The sequence below is a fragment of the Lotus japonicus genome, chromosome 2 (assembly GCF_012489685.1).
Source record: "Lotus japonicus ecotype B-129 chromosome 2, LjGifu_v1.2".
NCBI classification, from domain to species: domain Eukaryota; kingdom Viridiplantae; phylum Streptophyta; class Magnoliopsida; order Fabales; family Fabaceae; genus Lotus; species Lotus japonicus.
The window spans coordinates 41,599,685-41,626,626 of NC_080042.1; positions in this window are offsets into that span (position 1 = coordinate 41,599,685).

Genomic DNA, 26,942 nt, shown 5'->3' on the forward strand with positions numbered 1-26,942 from the left:
GCTTGATTCATACCTCTGATTACTGTTTCTACTGCGTTTCTATAGTCGTTTCTGTGCTCAAAGTTTTGAACTTTTTGTAAAACTGTCCGTTTTTCCTGATTTCTCTGTTGGGGTATGTTCTCTACGTGCCCAAGAGCCTAGAACCTTCGTCAGTATTCGCCGATTGTGATCGAGTTGTCCAGGATCTGAAAAACTGATTCAAAACCCTTTTTGTCGCACATTTCGAAACTTTACTGTCGAAAAAGTCGTAATCTGACTTCGTGCCTTTAGGATTTGTTGTCACGGATGTCGTTAGGATCATTGCTGTCAAATTTGTTTTCCGAACTGATAACTTTGAGGATTTGAGGTTTTATTTTGGACCAAAACGCCCCTGAACGGCCGTATTTTGATCGGATTGTCCGAAAATTGTTCCGAAAGTTTCTTTGCCTTAGTTTTACCGGTAAAACTACCTTGTAAACATATTTGATCGAAGAAAAAGAGCCGGAGGCCTTTTTCCTTTTTGGCCGAGAGCTTGTATTGTTGGGGGGGGAGTTTTCGTTTTCGAAAACTTGTCTTTTCGTACCCGATTGTCGTATTCTGAAGCTTTAATGCTTTGTCTATCGTTTATGTGTTGTATTACGATCGAACTAATCGATTTTGTTTGGATTCTGCTTTGTTTTCTCCGAGGTTCAGTTGAAGGAACTTTGGAAGTTTCAGAGCATTTGAGTGAAGGAACCTTTGATCACGAGACAGGAACAGCTCGAGGTTAGGGCAACTTACTATTAGTTATGAATGCATGATAGGCGTCGATGAATTCGACTTATGCTTTATCTGATGATGATTATGATGATGAGTTGATGTTATGATGTTTTTCCATAACTTATGATATTGTGACATTGTTGGATTGTGCGTTTTGACGCGACTTTGGAGTGGGGAACCTCTGAACTGATTGAAGTTGGTATTTCGGGTTGGATGAACAACCCTAGGCAAGTCCAAATGTGGGGTTTGAGACTTAGCCATTTGTTGTGTACTTAGACTTTCCCCGAGAAACTTCTTTTGGAGGGTTTTTGGAAAATTAGAATGAATAGAGTTTCGAAAACTAGAGACTTTGGGAAACTTAGACTTTGAGAAATAAACTCATAACTTGACTAATTCGAATTGAAACAATTTTTATTAACGTTTAAGCATAGGAGAACTGAAGGGGAAAATATTTACGAAAGACGGGGAAAAGTCGACTTTTGTTGTGGGTTTTGGAATTGGGGAAAGCCACTGAGGTGAGCTATGGTGATGATTGAAAGTCACCGAGTACTTTAAGTACTCTTGTTGTTGGGGTGTGTTGTATTGACCGACACTAAACCCTTGTGTACTCTTGTTGTTGGGGTGTGTTGTATTGACCGATACTAAACCCTTGTGTACTCTTGTTGTTGGGGTTGTGTTGTATTGACCGACACTAAAACCCTTGGGTTCTATTGTGGTGGGAGTTGTGTTGTATTGACCGACACTAACTCCGAGTCGTGTTGTATTGACCGACACTGACTCTGGGCTTTGTTTGTGGGTTTTGTTGTGGGAGTTGTGTTGTATTGACCGACACTAAACTCCGAGTTGTGTTGTATTGACCGACACTAACTCTTGGGTTTGTTTTGAGATTGGGTTTGGGCTAAATGCTTGTGTGGTGAGGACGATTCGATGTTTGGCTAACCATATTGCATCAATCGGGTGAATAACAGGAATGGTTCACCTGTGCATCTTTTGGTGAATAACGGCAATGGTTCACCAATGCATTAATGATGAATAACGGGAATGGTTCATCATACGGTGAATAACGGGAATGGTTCACCAAGGGTGAATAACGGGAATGGTTCACCAATGATGAATAACGGGAATGGTTCATCCATAGTGAAGAACGGGAATGCTTCACTTGTGGCGAACGGGAACGCGTCACAATCCGGATCATATTGATTGCATTTCACGCATACATTCATTCTGACTGGGATTGTGTGCTGTTTGATTTATTGAAGCATCGTTAGAGCCATAACATGCTAGGGTTATCTATATGTTTATATAACAACATATATATATCTATACCCCATATCACATGTTGAGTGTATATCTACTTTATTCCGTGAGTTGACCCTAGCACCTTGGCTTTGGTTTCATGTTTGTGTTTGGGCGGTCGGCCTGCTGCCAGATGTCGACGGTGGACTGGGTTTCGATGGTCTCTTCCTCGGGGGGGATCAGGTTTGTGTTGGAGGACCGGACTGACGAGCGTGGACGCTTGACAAAAGGAGTTTTACGACGCATGGAGCTGAGCTTCAACTTGCCGTCTTCAGTTCGCTGTGGACTCGGTTATGTGAGCAGTTATGGGAGGGTAGGTTTAGGCAGGCGTCATATTTTGTGTAGAGCTCTGATTCGTCTTACTTTTGGGACAGGGTAGGTTCCCGACGCATGGCTTTTCGTGTGGTTCTCTTATTGAGGGATCACAGTGAGTTAGTCGGAGTGTAGGGGTTTTGCTTAGGCCATTTTGAGGCCGACTTTCTACTAGTGGATTGTAATTACAACTTTCTCACTCACACTTCTGGTTCTGCATATATTTTCCTACGGGCACACTACTTTGGAGTCACTGCGAGTGCGCGTTACGTGGAAGTGCAGCTGAGGCTGTACATGTCTATATTCGATGTACATTGGTTAGTTTAGTGGTTGGGTTATGTCTTTATTTTCTATTGCTTTATTTAAAAGGAATCAAACGGAACGAAAAAAAATTACCTGTTTTCCGCGTAGAGTTTATTTTGGTTACTAAAGTGGCACCCGGAAATTGGGGTGTTACATTGTGGTATCAGAGCTTAGTCGAGTCTTTTGGGAGTCTTTGGGGAATAGGTCTTCTGTGCTAGGTTGTGTGACTCTGCAAAGAGTGAAAATTGATTGTCTGCAGAGCGGTTTTCGCTCTAATTGTTTGCGTTACCACTTAACCATATTGAATGGTTTGTCTAGTGCTACCTTATGGTTAGTACTAATTGGACGTTTGATGAGACATAGGATGGTGGACCCTAACCGGATGGCGGAGGCAATAGCTACACAGATCGAGGCAATGATGAACCAGGCTGCGGAAGACGCTTACATGCGCGCTGAAGAGGCTGTACGTGAGCATCACCAACGACTGATGGCGACGACAATGTATCAACAAAGAGGAATGAACCGAACAGGAGCTGGGGGACCAATGAGGTCAGGTTCCCAAGGCTACAACGGAAGGGAGAGCTACCATCAGTGGGGACCGTACCAGCGTCCCGAGAGAAGAGACCTTATCTCAAGAGCGTGCAAACCAACGACTGCTGATACTGGAGGGAAGCCAGTTGGTGACAAAGGTGTGACATGTTTTCGTTGCGGAAAGTTTGGGCATTTTGCTAACAAGTGCTCACAGTGATTGGACGGAGATGCTTCAAGTGTAACCGAGAGGGGCATCTAGCTGTGAACTGCAAGACACTTCAGGAGGGAACGTCTGACAGTAAGATGAAAGGAAATGATGCTACCGGAGGGACAGGAAACAAGATTTCGGGAAAAACAGTGACGTGTTACAGGTGCAGGAAAGTGGGGCACTACAGTAACAAGTGTCCAGACGGGGGATCTCTATGCTTCAACTGTGGGGAAAGCGGGCACTATGCCAGTAGGTGCAAGATCAAGGAAAGTCTATGCTTCAATTGCAACCAACCGGGACATTTCTCCAGAGATTGTAAGGCACCCAAGGGCGAATCATCAGGGAATGTTGGGAAAGGAAAACAACTTGCTACAGAGGAAAGGATTCATACCAAGGAGGGGGCAAGAGCTGAGGGGTTGAACGAGGAAGAACGTGGGAACGATGGTAATATTTTAACTGTTCTCTTATTCTAGAATAACTTACTCCTTTATCTTCGAAACGAGTGTGACGCGCCTAACTTGTATTTACTACTTAGACTATGATCTTATGATTATTATTTCTAGTAGGACCTTATTCGAGGTTGCTCGTAATTTAACTATAGAAGTTACACGGGGTCTAGGATAGCACGCTGAGCTAGGGAGTTGTTTTACCGATGCGTCGATAAGGAAGCTAGGATTTCAGGGAAATTCCTTATGGGTGCGATACGTAGGATTTTAGGGCGTTTAGTTTTGAAGCGGAGTCGTTAAAGGATCTTTTGGCAAAAGGATTCATTCGACCAAGTGTTTCACCATGGGGAGCGCCAGTGCTTTTAGTTAAGAAGAAAGACGGAAGGTCGAGATTGTGTGTGGATTATCGACAACTGAACAAGGCGACGATCAAGAACCGATACCCGTTACCGAGGATAGATGATTTGATGGATCAATTACGAGGGGCTGCCGTATTTTCCAAGATAGACTTGAAGTCAGGCTTTCATCGTATCAGAGTGAAGATTGAGGATATACCGAAGACTGCTTTCAGAAACACGTTAAGGACACTACGAGTACTTAGTGGTGCCGTTTGGAGTGACGAATGTACCTGCTGTTTTCATGGATTACATGAACCGCATCTTTCATGAGTTCTTAGATCGGTTTGTGGTGGTGTTTATTGATGACATACTGATATATTCAAAGGACGCTAAGGAACATGAAGAACATTTGCGCCAAGTTTTGCAAGTGTTGAGGGAGAAAAAGCTGTATGCGAACCCTTCCAAGTGTGAATTCTGGCTGGAGGGAGTAAATTTCTTAGGCCATGCTATCTCGAAGGAGGGCATAGCTGTGGATCCAGCGAAAGTGGAGACTGTTTTGGCTTGGGAGCAACCGAAGACGGTGACAGAGATCAGAAGTTTTGTGGGTTTAGCTGGATATTATAGACTCTTCATTGAGGGATTTGCCAAGATTGTTGGACCTTTGACTCAACTGACGAGGAAGGATCAACCTTTTGCATGGACTGAGGCGTGTGAATCAAGTTTTCAGACACTGAATGAACGTTTGACGACGTCACCTGTGCTTATTTTGCCACAACCGGAGGAACCTTATGAAGTTTATTGTGATGCTTCGTATCAAGGCTTAAGATATAATATCAGGATATTTGTGACTACTGGAGGATAGGAACTCATTGTCTGTTCCAGTGGGTTTTTCTAAATTTCCACCTTCGATGTATTAGGCCTGATCAACCTAATATTGAGGGGGTGATATTCGGAATCACAGCTGGTCATGGACTTTGATAGAAGGATGTGTAAGATGAATTTGAGTCGATCGAGGATTAGTCTCGGGTTTGAGAGGAAAGTTCGTGTTAAGTAATTGATTTTCCTTGGGAAGGAGTTGTAGCTTTAAGAAATGAATATTCATTTAAGAAGTGTTGGAGAGTTAAAGGATATTGGTGGTCCAAACTTAGTGAAGGTTTAGATTTTAAGCCAATTGATTTTATTCCAAACGCGTGAGACATGAAGTCTTGTCAGGTTCTGATTGAGAGGCTAAGTGTTGGATTGATTGGAGGATGATTAAGTTACAGAAAGGAAAATGTTAGTGTTAAGATGAAGTCCGACAACGCTAATTTCTTTGCTTCGAAACCCAGATTCGAGCGATGGATGAAGACTTTTTCTATTCGGGACTTCTAACGAAGTTTCCGTCCATGTTGCCAGATTTGTTTCGACATTTCCAATCTTTCTCCAGAACAAAGTTTTGTCGTCCGACATTCACAGCAAAAAGTAGTTTTTCGGGACAGATTAACTTACACGCTTTTGGGATTTTAGATATCGTTTTTCCCAAATGTTAGAGATTTGTTTTGAGTTCTGGAATTCCGTCGCCAGAATCTCTCTTAGAATTCATCGGTGAACGTGGTGCAAAAATCGGAATTGCGAAATTTTCATTTTCCTGCGATTTCACCTAAAAATATCTCCCATTTTCTTCCCAAGGAGGCCGCGGATTGAGGAGAGGAGAGGGAGAGGAGATTTTCGCCGAAACTCGACCGATCTTCGCGCAGTTTGTTCCTACTACAAGGTATCGAGGTAACTAGCTTGATTCTTACCTCTGATCATCGTTTCTACTGCTTTTCTGTAGTCGTTTCTGTGCTCAAAGTTTCGAGCTTTTTGTAAAACTGTCCGTTTTTCCTGATTTCTCTGTTGGGGTATGTTCTCTACGTGCCCAAGAGCCTAGAACCTTCGTCAGTATTCGCCGATTGTGATCGAGTTGTCCAGGATCTGAAAAACTGATTCAAAACCCTTTTTGTCCCACATTTCGAAACTTTACTGTCGAAAAGTCGTAATCTGAATTCGTGCCTTTAGGATTTGTTGTCACGGCTGTCGTTAGGATCATTGCTGTCAAATTTGTTTTCCGAACTGATAACTTTGAGGTTTTGAGCTTTTATTTTGGACTAAAACGCCCCTGAACGGCCGTATTTTGATCGGATTGTCCGAAAATTGTTCCGACAGTTTCTTTGCCTTAGTTTTACCCTAAAACTACCTTGTAAACAGATTTGATCGAAGAAAAAGAGCCGGAGGCCTTTTTCCTTTTTGGCCGAGAGCTTGTATTGTTGGGGGGGGGGGGAGTTTTCGTTTTCGAAAACTTGTCTTTTCGTACCCGATTATCGTATTCTGAAGCTTTAATGCTTTGTCTATCGTTTATGATGTGTATTGCGATCGAACTAATCGATTTTGTTTGGATTCTGCTTTGTTTTCTCCGAGGTTCAGTTGAAGGAACTTTGGAAGTTTCAGAGCATTTGAGTGAAGGAACCTTTGATCACGAGACAGGAACAACTCGAGGTTAGGGCAACTTACTATTAGTTATGAATGCATGATAGGCGTCGATGAATTCGACTTATGCTTTATCTGATGATGAGTTGATGTTATGATGTTTTTCCATAACTTGTGATATTGTGACATTGTTGGATTGTGCGTTTTGACGCGACTTCGGAGTGGGGAACCTCTGAACTGATTGAAGTTGGTATTTCGGGTTGGATGAACAACCCTAGGCAAGTCCAAATGTGGGGTTTGAGACTTAGCCATTTGTTGTGTACTTAGACTTTCCCCGGGAAACTTCTTTTGGAGGGTTTTTGGAAAATTAGAATGAATAGAGTTTCGAAAACTAGAGACTTTGGGAAACTTAGACTTTGAGAAATAAACTCATAACTTGACTAATTCGAATTGAAACAATTTTTATTAACGTTTAAGCATAGGAGAACTGAAGGGGAAAATATTTACGAAAGACGGGGAAAAGTCGACTTTTGTTGTGGGTTTTGGGAATTGGGGAAAGCCACTGAGGTGAGCTACGGTGATGATTGAAAGTCACCGAGTACTTTAAGTACTCTTGTTGTTGGGGTGTGTTGTATTGACCGACACTAAACCCTTGTGTACTCTTGTTGTTGGGGTGTGTTGTATTGACCGACACTAAACCCTTGTGTACTCTTGTTGTTGGGGTTGTGTTGTATTGACCAACACATTAATAAATTCGCTAGCACTTTACAGCCAAAACACTGCTCGGTAAAATTCGAATATCTCGAGCTACAAAGGTCGGAATGACCTGATTCCACTTCGAGAATTTTCTACACGTAAAGGGCTACAACGCTCTTGAAGGAAGTTTTCCCAAATGAGATCGTTAAGACCCTCTAAAAATTCACTCAAGTTGACAGGCGTAATCTGTCAAAACTCAAACATAGCCAAAAGTCTCATTTTATTCAATATATCACTTAAGCATTACATAAGTAAGTCTAGGGTCTTACAGACCATGTTAAGTTCAAACGCATCATAACATTTTTAAAATCTTATTTTGATCATAACAATTTTATAGTAGAAGTTGAAGGTATGAAAAACGGTAGAAAGGGGGGGGGGTTTGAATAACGTTTTCAGTATAAAACTTCCACCTTAAAGATTTTGACAAATCTTTCGAGAACTTAAGTGCTAAAGATAAGAGATAGAGAAGCACACAAGGATTTTATCCTGGTTCACTTGATAAATCACTCAAGCTACTCCAGTCCACCCGTTAAGGTGATTTCTTCCTTCTTAGAATGAAGGCAATCCACTAATCAGGTAAGAGTTACAACTGCACTTGAAACCTACAAGTGACTAACAATTACACTGACTTAGCTCACACTAAGATTCACTCTCTTAGTCTTCTCTAGGATCCGATCAGCCTTGATCTCCTAAAGGAACTAAACAAACTGTTTATCAAAGAATTGTTTACAAGAGATTTGCTTCTAAAAAGCTAATAGTAAACTCAATGAATTTCAGATGAAAGAAAGCTTAGAAGAATTTAAGTTTGTCTTGCGCGTATGTGAATGCTTCTAGCCGTTTCTTTCAGTCTTCAGCCTCTTTATATACTCCAAGGATTAGGGTTGAGCGTTGCATGGGAAATGCTACCGTTGGAGGGCAGTTCTGGAAAATCCAGCTTCTGCTGTGTCTGAGACTGTTAGGTAAGTCGTCAGGAAGGTACAGTTGCTTTTGTACTTGGATAGCGACGCGACCTTTAAACCTAGGAGACTTCTGATTAGGGGAATGCTACATATTGGAACTTGTGAAGCCGGTTGATCAGAGTCAGAGGGAAAGCCCAGATCCTCTGACCATTGTTTCTTCTGATTCTGAACTCAGAGGGAAGAATATGGTCTTCAGAGTATCTTGCTTCTGGACATCAGAACTTCACTAATCAGCTTCTGGATCTTCAGAGTCTTCTACACCATCAGAACATCTGAGCCTTCAGTGTTTCTTGGTTATCAGACTTTCTGGATCTTCAGAACTTCTAGTGACTGAGTCCACATCAGAGTTTGTATAACTTCAGAACTTCTGAAGCTTTTCCACTGTTCATACTGAACATGGTGAATGCGAAAGCGTTGCTTGGGTTGCTCTTTATACACAGTGCTTCTGATTTGTGTGAGATTGAGTTGAGGTCAGAGCCTGCAAATAGCACACTCAGAAAAACACGTTAGAGTACCACAATTGTTCATATCAAAAGGTTAACTTGTAATCATCAAAACATAGAGTTGTACTACTAGATCAAAACTTGATCTTACAATCTCCCCCTTTTTGATGATGACAAAACTAAGATTTTTGATGAACAATTCTTAAACATTAAACTGAATTCACTCAGAGTTTAGAGATATAGAATAAGACTTATCCTGATGTGAATAGTTTATCTTGCTCATTCTGAAATCAAGTCACTGCTTGATTCTGAGCTTAGCTCCCCCTGAATCTAATACTTGATGAAAACGTTAGTAAAGTCTAGATTCTGAGCTAAATGATATAAGAGTTCAGAGTGAAAAACTTATGACATAGATGAAAATCGAGTAATCAGAGCGCATAAGTAATCAGAGTCACGGACAAGGTATCAGAGTCTTGGGTATCAGAGTCAACTTAGAATCACTTCAGAAGAAGTGAAATATATTCCTTGTATTTGCCCAGTGACACATCTATGGTCATGAAGGTGGAACTCTTAAATTCTCCAAAAGAAAAAATAAATCACACTAACACATCTTACACATCAAAAACTGGGTGTACTCCCCCTTTTTGTCATAAGCAAAAAGCTTGGGGTGTGAAAAACTTAGCTTGAAGTACAAGGTACTCCCCCTTAGAGAAGGTCTAAGTTTAAAGGAAACGAAAACGATGCAAGAACCAGAGTTAGGCGAAATAAATAGAAGAGTTAATGCAAGAGAAGAACGTTTACCACCGGTCAAGTGAGTAAAGAGAAGGGTCAGTTACCAAGAACTTAACCTCGAGAAACCGTAGGAGCATTAACTTTCAGAGAGAAAGTGAAGCCTATATAAAGTGTTGGAGAGAAAGGTAAGCTTCACACCTCGAACAATTTTCAGTAAAAAAAAATGGCATCATACATCGTAGCACTAGAAGATCTGAGGAAGAAGGCCTTTGAGGAGGACTTGTTCCTGAACATCAGGCATCCAGAGGGTACAACGACCATCGCGGAGCTGACACGGACACTGCTGGAAGAGGACCTGCGTCCAGAGGTGAAGAGAGACCTGAGGGAATTTTTTGCCTTCGTGGAGGAGGTGCAAGAACTTAGCCGGCTTGAACTCAAGCTGCTGGAAGAAAAAAGAGTTTGGAAGAGAAGCTCAATACCGCAGAAGAGATTCTGGAGAGGGATGAGCTAAAGGACAGGCTCAACAACATCCAGCATGCACTGGAGCGTCTGGAGAAGGATAGGTCAGAGCAGCGCCAGGAGTGCAGAAGAATGAGGAGGGATCCTCCATTCTAGACTTTAGGGAAAGAATGTATGATGTAAACATAAAGATATGATGAATAAAAAGATTTTTGCAAACATATGTGACACAAATATATATAGATATGCATAGATAATCACAAACGAACAAAGTAGAATAAGTAAATAAAAAGAAACAGAGTTTAACAAAAATAAAACAACGTTAAAGAAAAAGAAAAACGAAGAGATCCTAAAACTAAGGTTTATCAGTTCGTCGCATAAGTTCCATCATCATGTGCTTCATTTCAATTAGCATGGATTCATGAGTGTCAAGACGCTGTTCCATGATGTCGAGTCTGGATGAGCTTGACTGAGCAGAACCGGAAGGAACATTCTGAGCAGCTTGAGGATCTGGAATGGAAGCAGAAGCAGCAGGAGTAAACACTACTGGTGCAAGTGCTTGGCATCTAAGAGCCTCAGCCTCAGCCTCAAGTCGTTCTGCCTCTAATCGGGCTTGTTCAGCTTGAGCTGCTACTTGACGTGCAGCTTCTTCTGCTTGAGCTTTCTTTCTCTTGGCTTCTTCAATAGCTTCAAGAAGCTTATGTCTCTGTTCTTGTTCATGAAGAGCCACCCTTCGAGCAAACCTTTGCTTTGCAGCCTCAATGCTCTGACTTCCCTCTGCATGCAGGAGCTGCATCATAATTGGAACTTGAGCCACTAGCCAAGTGCCCAGATTGTTCCACTCATCAGCCACACGTTCAGCATTCTCACTGAGGTCAGTCTGACCGTGCACATTGCGTAGCATCAAAGAAGCTTCATGATAGAAAGTATTGATGCACTCAGAGAGAGATGTGGGTCGGAGGTGAGTGTAAGGAATTATGGAGAGGTTGGTTTCAGGAGAGGCTGGGTGATTGCTGCTGTGAGCTTCAGAGGCACCTTGTGGAGAGCCAATGTTAAACGTTTGAGCATTGGGTTCAGAGGTTCCAAGGTGAGGTTCTGAAGTTTCAACCAGAGGATGGGGTGATCTAACCGAGGATTGGTTAGACACGGATTGTTCGGGTTCAGGTTCTGGTTGAATAGGCTCTTGTTGGTCTGGGGCAGGGTGAGCTTGTTGAGCCAAAGGGTCTGCCTCTTGTAAAGGATTGGCCAAGATAGGTTCATCTAGGTCAACTAGACGTTCAGGTCTAGGGCCAGGATATCTCCTAGGGCTTGGACAAGTGAGGTAATACTCTTCTAAGGTAGACACCTTTTCTTTTCTGACCTCCATGAATTTTCTAATGGATTCAGAGTTATTGGAGGGAGAAGAATCAGCAACATTGGTTGGGAAGGATACAGGTGTAAAGGCTGTGGAAGAGTCTGTATCCGTGGGTTTGAGAGCCAGACGTTCTGATGCTCTTGGGATAGAGTGATCAGAGGTTCTGGGTTCAGGTTCTGTGTGGGTAGGCTCTGGTTGTGCATGAATGATGGGTTCAGAAGATAATGGGTTGTACTGAATGGTAATGGGAGAGGTAGGTTCTTCTGACCTAGAGGGTTGGTTCTGAAGCAAATTCCAGAGAGGTGCTTCAGTAGGGGAAGGTTGAAAGAATGAAGATCTTGGGGAATGTGGTGGAGAGGTGGTTTGTGCAGCTGGTTGGGATTCAGGAATAGGAGTGAGGGGATTTGAGGAGTGTTTGAGCATGGCAGATATAGGGAGTGCATCAAATAAATTCAAATCATCATCAGAAGCAAGTGCAGACTTACTTGAATGTGCTGATGATCTAGTCACTCTGGCAGGAGGTTCAGTCCTTCGGAGCACTTCAGCAGCTGGTTCCACCCGAGTAGGCTTCACCACGATTCTGACCTGCTTCTTCTTCTTCTTAGGAGGACCATCCTCATTATCACTATCATCACCATCATCAGGCTTTCTCTTCTTCTTTTTGACCAGAGGGACATCTGATTCCTCAGAAGATTCTTCTAGGATCATCTTCCTCTGAGCTTTCTTCTTGGGAGGAGAAGGAAACTCTGGAGCTGGCGGCAGTCTGCTGAAGAAATCATCGAGATCAATTTCGAATCCTTGAGCCCTTAGGTCTTCAACATAGCACCTAATGGCGTCAGGATTGTCTGCCTGAGTCCACAGAGGGTAGTCATTCAGAGGCATCCTTCTACTTCTGATCTCAGAAGATGTGTCTTCACGAGCAGGGGCGATTTTCTTCTGGACCAAACCCATCTTCTTCAGAGAATTTGCAGTGAAGACATCACTGACAATGGTGGTCAGATCCTCTACACATCCAGCATTGACCAGATCTTGCACCAGGTTGCTTTCAATGAAAAAGTCTGAGAGCAGTCTCCCAAAGGGGATATACTTGATTGCTGACTTGATGGAGGCAGTGGTACGAGACTTCCGGATACATTCCTTCAAGTAGGAGAACAGGAAGTAGGGAAGGCAGATCTTCTTCTGGTCTTGGATGAAGAACAACATCACCTTCTGGTTGAAGTTGATGTAGTCTGGAGAACTGCCCTTTGGTTTCTGGTTTATGCAGTGGAGCAAAATTTTGTGCCAGATCCTGAGCTTGGGATGAAGGTCCATCACCTTGTAATTCGTCTTGCCCGGTTTGTAATTGGTGTACAGGGCCTGGTTGATTGTATCCTTGGTGCTGGGTTTCAGCTTCGATTCCGTGAGTTGGAAACGATACCCAAAAGCAGTGTCTGCACCCAGCAAATTCACGAAAGACTTCTCTGTGATGATGATCTTTCTTCCAAGAATGTGAGATACCACCTGAGTATCATCGCAGTCGGCGTGCTTCCAGAATTCCTTGATTAGTTTATCATACACCGGTCCTCGAAGTCTGTTGAAGTAATTTCCCCAACCTTGAACTTGGACTTCAGGACGAAGATCATACCCATTTGTAGCCAGGTTGTCGAGGTCGAATCTCCATTCTGCCAGGACTTGAAGTTCCTCAGGAGCATATACGCAGTGAACGGCACAGCCCCGTTCTGCAATTGGAACAATCTGCTCTTGTGCTTGACCTTGATCTTGTGTCGGATTCTCAGGGCCCCTTTGACCCGTTGCTAGACCAACTACTATGTGAGGGAACTGGGGTGCATCTGCAGTAGATCTTCTGGTTTGACTCACCATTTTTGAAGCGGTTGAAGGTTTGAGGTAGAAGATGAAGGTTGAAAGATGAAGAGAGATCGAGAGAGAAATCGAGGATAAGCGGTTTTTGAAAAGCAGAGAGGGCGAGAGTAAAAACCGGAAGTGAAAGAGATCGTGTGTGTATAGTGGGTTTTGACAAATAACCGTTGTTGATTCAAAAAGCAATTTAAGATCAACGGTTGAAAATTAAAGATAGATAGTAACAGTAAATACACAAATCACACACAGGAGAGAAGCACATCTACACGCAATCATAACAGACTGTCACACGAGCACAAGGAACTATGCATCAGAAATACTGACACACGTGTTGCTGTCTCAGCTTCAGAGTCAGTACCAGTGGGTACACACACTCTGATTGAGTTACCTTCTGGACTAGACATCTTCTGATCAAGAAGTATCATAGTCAGAGGTTCTGATCCATCTTCACTCTGGACAAAAGTCCATGTTTAGATTTTTTAGAATAAAATTAAATCTATCCTCTGCTAAGGGCTTTGTAAAGATATCTGCCCATTGATGGTCAGTATCAACAAACTTCAGAAGAAGTACGCCCTTCTGTACATAATCTCTAATAAAGTGATACTTTACCTCAATGTGCTTTGCCCTTGAATGCAGGATAGGATTCTTACTCAATGAGATTGCAGCAGTGTTATCACAATAGATTGGGATATTGCTCTCAAGGATCTGATAATCCTCCAGCTGATGTTTCATCCAGAGCATCTGAGTGCTGCATATTGCTGCTGAGATATATTCTGCCTCTGCAGTTGATAGTGCAATGGTTGATTGCCTCTTGCTTGCCCATGAGACTAGATTGCTTCCCAGAAATTGACAATTTCCGGAAGTACTTTTTCTCTCTGTTCTATCTCCAGCATAATCAGCATCACAGTAACCTGAAAGCTTATACTCTGATGTTTTCTTATACATCAAGCCAAGGTTAGTGGTGCCTTTCAGATACCTTAGGATCCTCTTAACAGCAGTTAAGTGGGTTTCCCTTGGATCTGATTGGAAACGAGCACATAAATGAACACTAAATAGTATGTCTGGCCTAGATGCAGTTAAGTATAGAAGTGAACCTATCATGCCACGATAGAGCTTCTGACATACTTTACCACTTTTATCTTCTTTCTCCAGAATGCATGTAGGATGCATTGGAGTCTTGGCCACTGTAGATTCCAGCATATTGAACTTCTTCAGAAGTTCTTTAGTGTACTTGCTCTGATGGATATATGTTCCTTCTGGTGTTTGATCAACTTGTATTCCCAGAAAGTACTTTAATTCTCCCATCATACTCATCTCAAATTCAGCCTGCATCATCTCAGAAAATTCTTTGCATAGGGATTGATTAGCAGAACCAAATATAATGTCATCAACATAAATTTGCACAATTAAGATATCATCTTTATAAGTCTTGCAAAAAAGAGTTGTATCTACTTTACCCCTTACAAACTCATTCTCCAGAAGGAATGAGCTAAGTCTCTCATACCATGCTCTGGGAGCTTGCTTCAGACCGTAGAGTGATTTCTTCAATTTGAACACATGGTCTGGTTTCTTCTCATCTTCAAAACCTGGGGGTTGATGAACATAGACTTCCTCTGAGATATAACCATTTAGGAAGGCACTCTTTACGTCCATCTGATGTAGAATTATGTTGTGATTTACTGAGAAAGAGATCAACAGTCTGATTGCCTCCAGTCTTGCTACTGGAGCAAATGTTTCAGTGTAGTCTATTCCTTCCTGCTGGCTGTAGCCTTGAGCAACTAGCCTTGCCTTGTTTCTGACTACATCTCCTTTCTCATTCAGCTTGTTTCTGAATACCCATTTCGTTCCAATAACATGGACACTCTCAGGCTTCTTCACTAAGCTCCAAACATCGTTCTTGGAAAATTGATTCAATTCTTCTTCCATGGCCAGAATCCAATCCTTGTCCTGAAGAGCTTCATCTATGGACTTGGGTTCAATTAAGGACACCAATTCTTTCAGACTGAGCAAGGTCTCTTCAGAGGGTCTGAAGGCAGATCTGGTTCTGACTGGTTCGTCTTTGTTGCCCAAAATCAATTCCTTAGGGTGAGCTGCAGTGATTCTGCTCTTCTTCAGAGTTTGTGAGTTAGAGGGACCAGCTTCTTCCTCTGGTTCATCTTCCTCTGGCTCAGCTTCCTCTGGAGCTTTGCCTTTGTCAGAAACATTAATGCTTAAATCTGCAAACTTTTCAACTAGCTTTGACTGGTCAGAGTCAAGCTTATCGTCAAATCTAACATGAATAGATTCTTCAATAGTCTTAGCATCAGTATTATAAAATCTAAAACCTTTAGATCTCTCAGAATAACCGAGTAATAGACACTTAGAAGACTTAGCATCAAATTTATGCAATCTATCCTTAGTATTGAGAACATAACAAACACAGCCAAAAGGATGAAAATAAGAAATGTTGGGTTTTATGTTCTTCCACAATTCATAAGGAGTCTTATTCAGAATTGGTCTCATAGAGATTCTGTTCTGAATGTAACATGCTGTATTTACTGCCTCTGCCCAAAAGTGCTTAGCCATGCCAGTTTCTTGGAGCATGGTTCTAGCCATCTCCTGAAGAGTTCTGTTCTTCCTCTCAACAACACCGTTTTGTTGAGGAGTTCTGGGACAAGAGAAATCATGTGCAATTCCATAGGAATCAAACAGACTCTCAAACTTGTCATTCTCAAACTCTCCACCATGGTCACTTCTGACACGCACAATCCTACAAGCCTTCTCGTTTTGCACTTGAGCAATGAAGGTAGAGAACACAGCATGAGACTCATCCTTGCGGGTTAGAAACTTTACCCATGTCCAGCGGCTATAGTCATCAACGATAACCATCCCATATCTCTTGCCACCTATAGACTCAGTTTTCACTGGTCCAAAAAGGTCGATATGCAGAAGTTCTAACGGCCTTGAGGTTGAGACAACATTCTTTGCCTTGAAAGGGACTTTTGTGAATTTGCCTTTCTGACATGCTTCACAAAGAGCGTCTGAAGCGAACTTCAGATTGGGTAAGCCCCTGACAAGGTTTAGCTTGCTCAGCTGAGAAATCTTTCTCATACTGGCATGCCCTAACCGTCTATGCCATACCCACTGCTCTTCATTAACAGACAGAAGGCACTTCACATTCTGAGCCTCCAACTCAGATAATCTGATCTTATAAATGTTGTTCTTCCTCTTGCTGTTAAACAGAACAGAGCCATCGATTTGACTTACAGCCCGGCAGGACTTTTGATTGAATATAACATCATAACCCTTGTCAGCTAATTGACTTATAGACAATAAGTTATGTGTTAAGCCGTCTACCAATAACACATTATCAATGCATGGACTACTATCTACACAAATAGTACCAGTACCAACAATTTTACCCTTTTCATTTCCTCCAAAGCCAACTTCGCCTCCAGGCTTAAGTTTCAGCTCTCGGAACATACGCCTTTCTCCCGTCATGTGACGCGAGCATCCACTGTCCAGATACCATGATTGGTGTTTCAGTGGAGCTATCAAGGATATCTGCAACATAGATAATCTTGTCCTTAGGTACCCACTTTCTGGGTCCTCTCTTGTTAGTTACCCCAGAGGTTCTGATCACCTTGGGTGTCTCAACATGATATTTTAAAGGAATATTTGCATGATATTTAGTCATAGAGAAAGATCCCTTTTTAAGAGGGTTTTTAGCAACTTTAGCAGGTACAGGATCAGGCAATATGGTACCAGAGGGAACAAAGCATTCATACAAGGATTTAGCTTTAGACACAGAGGGCTCATTTCTAATTGGTTTAGAATAGCCAATGCCATGCAATCCATTTCTGCTTACGCCATAGATCATTGAAGCCATTAAGCTTCTATCCACGCTTTTAGCTAGGAATCTTTGAAAAGACTTTTCATACTTAGATTCATTTCTACAATCAGAGGCATCACAGGCAACAATTTCTTCTAACTTAGGAATCTGGTTCTTAAGCACAGAGTTAGAATTGATCAAGGCATGATTATCATTTTTCAAATCAGAAATAATTTTCTCATGTTCAGAAGGAGTCTTGGAAACAGCAGATAAGTTCTTTTTAAGCTTCTTATGCTTAGACAATAAGGAGTTATACTTATCCATAATATCAGACAATGCATGTTTCAGTTCAGAGGTAGAGAAAGAAGCGAATACCTCATTTTCATCGTCTGAGTTAGGATCTCCTTCTGATTCTGAGTCAGAGTCAACAACTCTCTTTGACTCTGCTTCCTTGTCTTTGACAATAGCCATGAGTCCTTGGACTTCACCATCAGAGTCAACATCCTCTGACTCTGATTCATCAAATGTCACCATCAGACTCTTCTTCGTCTTGAAGTGCTTCTTTGGCTTCTTGTCCTTCTTCAATCTTGGACAGTCACTTTTGTAGTGCCCTGATTCTTTGCACTCAAAGCATGTGACTTCCTTAAGCGAGGACTTCTTATGACCTGAGGATTCAGACTTTCCTTTTGCCTTTCCAGAGCCTTTGTATTTGCTCTGCCTGTGCTTCCAGATGCGATTGAGTCTCTTGGAGATCAGAGTCAGCTCATCTTCATCGGAATCTTCTGATGCTTCTTCAGATTCCTCTTCTTCAGCTTGAAGAGCTTTTGACTTCTCAACCTTAGCCTTTTCAGATTTGGATTTCAAGGCTATGGACTTTTTCCTCAGATCTTGCATCTCTGAGCGCTTCAGCTCATGGCATTTCAAAATGCTGATGAGTTCTTCTAAACTCATATTCTCAACGTCTCTCGTGAGCTCTATTGAAGTCACTAAAGGCATCCAACTTTCAGGAAGACACCTGATGACCCTTATGACATGATCTTTTGTTGTGTAGCTCTTGTTGAGAGGTCGTATGCCAGCTACAAGCAACTGAAATCTGGAGAACATTTCTTCAATGGACTCATTTGGCTCCATGATGAAGGATTCATACTTTTGGATCAAAGACAATGCCTTTGATTCTTTGACTTTCTTGTTTCCTTCATGAGACATCTTCAGAGATTCGAAAATGCCTTTCGCAAACTCACGATCTGTAATCTTCTGGTACTCTTCATAGGAAATAGCACTTAGAAGAATTGCTCTTGCTTTGTGATGTTGTGAGTACAGCTTCTTTTGATCTGCAGTCATCTCTGACCTTGGGATCTTCTTGCCATCTGCATCAACTGGACGCTCGTAGCCATCCACAATAATATCCCAGAGATCTGCATCGAAACCCAGAAAGAAACTTTCCAGTCTATCTTTCCAATATTCGAACCTTTGACCGTCGAACATAGGAGGCTTTGCATTGTAACCATCTCTTTGAGTTTCACTGGTGGTGGCAGCCATTGTTTTTCACACCGGCCCGGATCACTGAACACTGTTAGGTGTGGTAATCAGAACTTGCGCTCTGATACCAATTGAAGGTATGAAAAACGGTAGAAAGGGGGGGTTTGAATAACGTTTTCAGTATAAAACTTCCACCTTAAAGATTTTGACAAATCTTTCGAGAACTTAAGTGCTAAAGATAAGAGATAGAGAAGCACACAAGGATTTTATCCTGGTTCACTTGATAAATCACTCAAGCTACTCCAGTCCACCCGTTAAGGTGATTTCTTCCTTCTTAGAATGAAGGCAATCCACTAATCAGGTAAGAGTTACAACTGCACTTGAAACCTACAAGTGACTAACAATTACACTGACTTAGCTCACACTAAGATTCACTCTCTTAGTCTTCTCTAGGATCCGATCAGCCTTGATCTCCTAAAGGAACTAAACAAACTGTTTATCAAAGAATTGTTTACAAGAGATTTGCTTCTAAAAAGCTAATAGTAAACTCAATGAATTTCAGATGAAAGAAAGCTTAGAAGAATTTAAGTTTGTCTTGCGCGTATGTGAATGCTTCTAGCCGTTTCTTTCAGTCTTCAGCCTCTTTATATACTCCAAGGATTAGGGTTGAGCGTTGCATGGGAAATGCTACCGTTGGAGGGCAGTTCTGGAAAATCCAGCTTCTGCTGTGTCTGAGACTGTTAGGTAAGTCGTCAGGAAGGTACAGTTGCTTTTGTACTTGGATAGCGACGCGACCTTTAAACCTAGGAGACTTCTGATCAGGAGAAAGCTTCATGTTGGAACTTGTGAAGCCGGTTGATCAGAGTCAGAGGGAAAGCCCAGATCCTCTGACCATTGTTTCTTCTGATTCTGAACTCAGAGGGAAGAATATGGTCTTCAGAGTATCTTGCTTCTGGACATCAGAACTTCACTAATCAGCTTCTGGATCTTCAGAGTCTTCTACACCATCAGAACATCTGAGCCTTCAGTGTTTCTTGGTTATCAGACTTTCTGGATCTTCAGAACTTCTAGTGACTGAGTCCACATCAGAGTTTGTATAACTTCAGAACTTCTGAAGCTTTTCCACTGTTCATACTGAACATGGTGAATGCGAAAGCGTTGCTTGGGTTGCTCTTTATACACAGTGCTTCTGATTTGTGTGAGATTGAGTTGAGGTCAGAGCCTGCAAATAGCACACTCAGAAAAACACGTTAGAGTACCACAATTGTTCATATCAAAAGGTTAACTTGTAATCATCAAAACATAGAGTTGTACTACTAGATCAAAACTTGATCTTACAGAAGTTTCATTGAATATTTAACTACTGAAAACGTTCTCAATTTCAGGAGAAATTCGAACATATGTCACACGCTTCAACTTTCTATCAATTCTTAAAAACATATCTATCTCAGAAACTAGAAGGAACTCTGTCTTTACAGAACCGTTCTGTAAGTGGTCGCGTAGTTTGAAGACTCTGACCGTTTCAACGCCACGTCATCAGTCAGATATATCAAGACAAATTTTGAGCGCCAAAGTTTTAGTTTGATTTCAACCAGCTGTCTTACATTCAAATCCAATGACAACCATTTGAGTTTTATTCAAACTGAATCACATGAAGACAAGTTTGCTTTAGCAAAAGGCACGCTGACCAACGAGGAAAAGTTCAAGCTGTCAACATCAAATTGCCAAATTGTCTCTTGTCTGAAAAGTAGCCCAAAGTCTATCACCACCTACTAGCTGACAAACATCACCTTTTGAGCTAAAGGATAGACTTGCTTTAGAAGTAACATTTAATGAAGCTACCAACCAAGCCTTTTGAATCAACGGCCCGATATCATTTCTCAACGGCTATCTCAACGATTGGATATTGTCTCACAACGGCTACAACACTAGCAAGCAAGTATTTAAGACATTCTTGAAGATCTGAAGCACAATGAATTAATTCTGAGAATACAAGCATTCATTTTCAAAACTTCTCAACAACATTCAAAGCTCAAGCAGATATTCCCAAGTGTCAAACACAAGCCATTAAATTCTGCTCAGTAAAAGAGAAAACCTCGTACCTTAAAAGAGTCATATCTCTTTATTCTCTTTACACTCCTGTAGTAACTCTTAAGTGATCCAATAGTCAGATCTGAACCCAAACACTTAGATATTGAGTGCTATAAAGTCTCTACCCTTGCTCTTGAAAGAAGAGAATCTCCGTAGAGTGATTTAAATCTTTGTGAGATTTTGGAGAAGTCCGGTACAATACTTATAAGAGGAGTCCTGCAGAATACTTGGAGAAGTCCGTGATAATACTTGGAGAAGTCCTGTCTAATACTTGTATTGGAGAAGTCCTTGATACTTGCTAGTGAAAATCTTGGTGGTGGCCCTGGACGTAGCCCAATTGTTTGGGGTGAACCAGTATAAATCTATGTGTGCTGATCGTTCTGTTCTATTTACTATTTTACTTCCGCTGCACTAAACAGTTTGTGAAAAGTCACACTTAAACGTTTTTACCAAAGAACTAATATTCTTTTCATAAAACAAAGTTTTAAAAAGTAATTTTCAAGAACACAATTCAAACCCCCCCTTTCTTGTGTTACTTATTTCCAACTCAGGCCACATGTAGCAGTTGTCTTTGGATCTCACTTCAGTCATGACCACTTCCTCATTCTCATCAGTAACTTTGCAGCCAACTTTGTTGAATGAGACATTCAGATCCAAGTCACACAGTTGACTTATACTGATCAGGTTTGCAGTTAATCCTTCCAACAGTAGTACATTATTCAAATTTGGAGAACCACCACTAACAATCTTCCCAGATCATTTGATCTTTCCTTTAGCACCATCACCAAAGGTGACATAGATGGTAGAATGTGGCTTGATATTGTCAAGGTACATCTTCACACGTGTCATGTGCCTGGAACATCCACTATCAAAATACCAATCCTCCTTAGAAGATACTCTCGGAGAGGTGTAAGCAACAAGTGTTGTAGCATTGTTCTTAGGTTTCCATTCTCTTCTTTTGGACTAGTATAAGTGTGCTTTTGGGTAAGTTTCCAATTCTGATGAGCTCCATACAATCTGTAACAATATGGTCTTATATGTCCATGCTTACCACAGTGATGACATCTCTAGCTTGAGCTTCTCACTTTCTGAACAGGGGGATAAGAATAAGGAATCTGGCGATACACATGTTGAACACCATGTTGTGACATCTGGTTTGACATCTTGAACTCAGTCTTCTTCTCAGCAGGAATGAATTTGTTAATGACATTTTTGTTTTCTTCTGATGGAGGGTCATCAGCATAGCCTAAACCTGTCATATCCTTCGCCACTTTTCTTGTTTCCAAAATCAGATCAAACACATCAGTTCCTTTATTCAACATACGAACATATTTTATCATACCTTCAATCTTTGATTTCAATAAAGTGACTTCTTCTTGAAGATTGTCATTTTGAATCAGCAAATTCTGCTTCTCAATCTCCAGATCCTTGACAGTCCCTTCCAATTCCTTTCCTTTTCACAAGCATCCTTCCAATTGTTGAACATGAGCTTATAGGTTTCAGCAAGTTCCTCCTCAGATATTTCACCATCACTAGACTCAGTTTCAGGATTACATTTCACAGTGAGACCCATAACTTGAGGTTCATCTTCCTCCTCGGTATCATCATCTGATCAAGTAGCCACCATTCCTTTTCCTAGCTTCTTTAGATAAGTTGCACATTCTGCTTTAATATGCCCATATCCTTCACATTCATGACATTGAACTCCTTTGCTTTTGTTAGGTTTGTCTTCTTCCTTGTTTCTGCGAGCAAAACCAAAGTTCTTCCCAATGTCCGACCGCTTGTCTGGCACATTTGGTCTATGCCTTCTTTCAAACTTCCTCATAACTTTGTTGAATTTTCTTCCAAGCAGAGTTATTGCCTCATACCAATTTTCATCAGACTCTTTCTCACTTAGATCGTCATCTTCAACATTTGACACAAATGCTATGCTTTTATTCTTCTTATCTGACCTTTCATTAAGTGACATCTAAAAGGTTTGCAAAGAGCCAATTAGTTCATCAACCTTTATATTGTCAATATCATGAGCTTCCTCAATAGCTGTAACCTTCATATCAAATCTCTTAGGTAAGGACCTGAGAATTTTTCTGACAAACTTTTCTTCAGGTATTTGTTCTCAACGAGCAAATGAGGCATTTACCATGTCTCGCACCCTCATGTGAAATTCAGAGACAGTTTCATCCTCCTGCATCTTCAGATTCTCAAATTGAGTCGTTAGAAGTTAAAGTCTTGACACTTTGACTCTTGTAGTGCCCTCATGAGCCACCCTGAGGATTTCCCATGCATCCTTTGCCACAATGCAGGTGTTGGTCATTCTGAACATGTTCTTGTCCACTCCATTGAAGATGGCATTCAGTGCCTTTGAGTTTGCTAGTGCTTCATCATCTTCTTCCTTGGTCCATTCTTCCTCAAGCTTCAGTTCAGTGGTTGAAGTTCCTTCTTTGTCACTCTTCACCGGGTGCTTCCAGCCTTTGACAATAGATTTCCAGGTCTTGCTATCAATAGATCTCAAGAATGCAACCATGCGTGCTTTCCAGTAGTCATAATTAGTACCATCCAAGATAGGTAACCTATGAACAGATCCTCCTTCCTTGTTGTTGTCTATAATACCAGAAGTGCTTCCCTAGATCTCACCCAGTAATAGAACAAGGGTGCTTGCTCTGATGCCAATTGAAATTCTGGCAACTGTTGGACCTGTTTTGCACAATGTCTAAAACATCTTCTACAACATTACAACATTACACATTAAATGTAAGACCCTGAATTAAATAACTAGATTATTGATTTATTTTCGATTTATTAATTAATTGAGTGCTTATATTCTATTGTTTTTATGTTATTTTCCTGGCAAGTGTTCCATTACGGAACTTTCGACTGTAAGATCGATAAGTTTCGCTTCCGGAAATCCCATAAAGTTAGACTTTATCTCCGCAGGGACATAAGTGAGACCCTGAACCAAATGAATTTGTGTTCGCGTTGTCTTACTCCTTTCATATCTAGAAATTTTTTCCGTGAAGAAAGTTTTCTCATCCGGAAAATATTTTTCTAATCAGTTTCATGTCAGATTTTGGAACAGACTGATTCTAAATAGATTCCAAAATATTTTCTCCTCAAATGATAATAATTATTATTATCATTTTTCTTATAATTTATTCTAGCTTAGATGCATTAAATGACGACATTACTTTTGCTCTAACTGCCTCACGATTATTCTTTACCTCAGTTTTTATTCATTTTCTTGTCAATGGATCATTTTATTTTGCTCAAAGTGATTCAAATATATATTTTATTATTTCATAGAGTTCCTCATAATTTTTGTGATAATAATATACCACCCTTATATTTTTTCTCTTAACTATATGAGCTAAATCATTCAGTGTCTAAATCAATTCATTCCGGTTTTAAAAATATCTTCTCAAAATATCTTAAGAAAATATCTCCCCTAAATATCTAACCATCCACCCTTATCCTCTCTCACTCACGTTCTCTCTCATTCAGAAGCATCATCACCAGCTTTCTTTTCTTCTTCATTTTCTTTTCTTTCTCCCACATTCACGTCCCTTCTTTTCTTTTCCTGCGGCACTTCTTCTTTCTTTCATTTCTTTTGCTGAAGCACCCACACCACTATGGTACCTCTCACTCACGTCCCTTTCTCCCTCATCATGCCATCTTCTTCTTCTTCATTTCTTTTCTTCCTTGCAGCACCTAAATCACCCATTTCTTTTCTTTCCTCCATGGCTGGCCAAACGCACCACAACCCTCTGTCCTTCTTCCTCACGTAGCTCCCTTGGTTGGACAGCCACGGTGACCACCAATCTGCCCGCTTTGAGAACCACCATCATCGTCATCTTTTTTTGTGGTAAAACTTCTTCTCTTTTCTTTGATCATGATTTTAGTCAATTAAATTTATCCTTTTAGATTCCACACATAGTGTTTTCATTAAAGTTATGAATATGGAAATGATTTATTGAAATATGATTTTTGTTTTCAAAAAGGTTGAGTTCTTGTCTTGTCTGATGGAGAAAAAAAAAATTCAATTAGAGCTTTTTTCCAAAGTGCTTTTACAAATGTTGTTCCCCATCACCGGATCTATGGATTTCACCATTTAGTTTTCTTAAAAGTTGTTTTTTTTAGTTAAGTGATTTTGGGATTTTAAGAGCTTTAATTTAAGTCTTGATTAGTAGTGCTTAAATGTTAAAAATGGCTTTGAAAGTGATTTAGGGAAAAAGGGAAATTTGTACATGTTTATTTAGGTGTGGCCGAGCCTATGGCATGTGTTTTGGGTTTGGAAAATTACTTCTGAACTTGTTTTTGTTTAATGAAAATCAAAAGTTAAGTTTGAGGACCTTTATGTGATTATGTGTTTGTCAAGGGACTAGGGTTGAATTACTTAAAAGTTGAGGAGTTGTTTTCGAAATGGGCTTTTGAAGGACCTTTCTTTAAAACTCACAAATATTTTCTTTTGGACTTTAGTCCTTCAAACATAAAGCATTTATATTAGCATAAGTAAGTTAGAAAGATTAGCTAAGATTGTTTTGGAACTTTAGATGTGACCTTAGAGGCTAAGGTTTAGTATATGAACTAGTGAAGGGTACGAAGGACGAAAGCGCCTTGCGGCGAAAATAAAGAATAGAACGAAGCGAGCTGACGCGGAAAACAAAGATGTGATTTGACCGGAGTTGCAGCTTAGAAAGTAAAACGCTTAAGGTAAGGGTAACTCGGTTTTAGAAGCATCTTTGAGTCTTGCATGTTTCAATCACACTGCATGCGTTTGAGATGAAGGTGTTTAATTGTTTGGCAATTGATTGAAATGTTGACATGTTTTGATATGTTGTATACTTGCTTATGTTGATTGTTCTGAGGCTTGTGCCAACTGTTTTCTGAGGTTGCGGCCATTGTTAAACAATAGAGACGTTCGTCTCCGTTTTCTAGGGCTTCAGCATTGGTTATGGTTGATACTCTGACTTGATTATTGGATTGAGAATTGTGAATGTTTTAATTGTTGATGTAAGGCCCTATTTTAGTTTGTATTGTTTTTGAGAAAGATTGAATAAAATGAGGGTTTTGTTCAAGTTTGAGAAATTGACAGATTACAACTGTCAACTTGTGTGAAATTTTAGAGGGTCTTAACGACCTCATTTGGGACAACTTCCTTCATGAGAGATGTAGCCCTTTAAGTGTAGAAAATTCTCGAAGTAGAATCAGGTCATTCCGACATTTGTAGCTCGGGATATTCGAATTTTACCGAGCAGGGTTCTGGCTGTAAAGTGCCAGCGAATTTATTAATGTGTTTTTATTTTATTCCGATTTTGGTTGGGTTTTTAATTAAAAAATAGTTGGGTTTTAATTATGTTCAGACCTGATTAGGGTTAATTAGTGGGTCATAGGTTTAAGTGGTTTGGGCTTAAAAAGGTAAAAGCCAAACCCTAGCCCACATGTTGGTTTGCATGGGTTTTAGTCAAGAGGGGGGGGAAACCCTATTTTCTAAGAATCAGAAAACAGAAGTTGCACCCACACTCTTTCACGTTAGAAACCAGAGGAAAAGAGAGAAGAGAGAGCTTGAGAGAGAAGAGAATCGCCGCCGCCCAAGCCGCCATCACCACTCACGACGCGCGCGCGAGAGAGAGCTTGCGAGAGGGAGAGAGATCGCGAGTGGAAGAGGGAGAGACCGAGAGCAAGGCAAGGAGGTTTGGACAGCAGGAGAACCATCTTCTTTCTTTCTATTTTCAAGCTCTAAAACAAGGTAAGGGCTGGTCCTAGGATTGGGTAGGTTGTTAGGGAATTGTTGCCATGATTTGTTGTGAAAAGTTTTGTTGTTGGAGGGTTTTGCATGAGGGTTTGGTTATGGGATAGCTTGCTGGACTTTTATGATCATGATGCTTGCTGGATTTTGCCATGAGATACCATGTGTTATTGTTTCACTATTTGCTATTCTTGCCTTAGACCTTGATGCTTTGTGAGGATCCCATGCAATACTTGCTAAGTTTGGCATGAAATTTATTTGTCCAACGTGATGATTGAGATCTGTTAGGTTCTGAAATCTTTTCTTAGGGTGATTCCACATGAATATATGACGTTTTGTTGCTGGAAGGTGGCTTTGAAACTTTGCACATGCATCTTCAAAATTTTAATTTAGGGCAGAAGTGACCCTTCCAGTTTTCTGTACTGGGCAGCGGACTTCATGGCCCGATATCACCTATTTCTGTTCTTCAGATGAAAACGTGGTAAACTAGGAAGTTATAGATCTTCGAATTATCTTGCTAGGCGTATAAAGAAAAAAAAATTTGGTTTAGTAATGAGGTTTGGAGATCGGTTTTCGTGACTGATACACCTGTTGTTTTTCCTGTACCGGACAGCGATCTTCAGAGCCTAATATCACCAAGT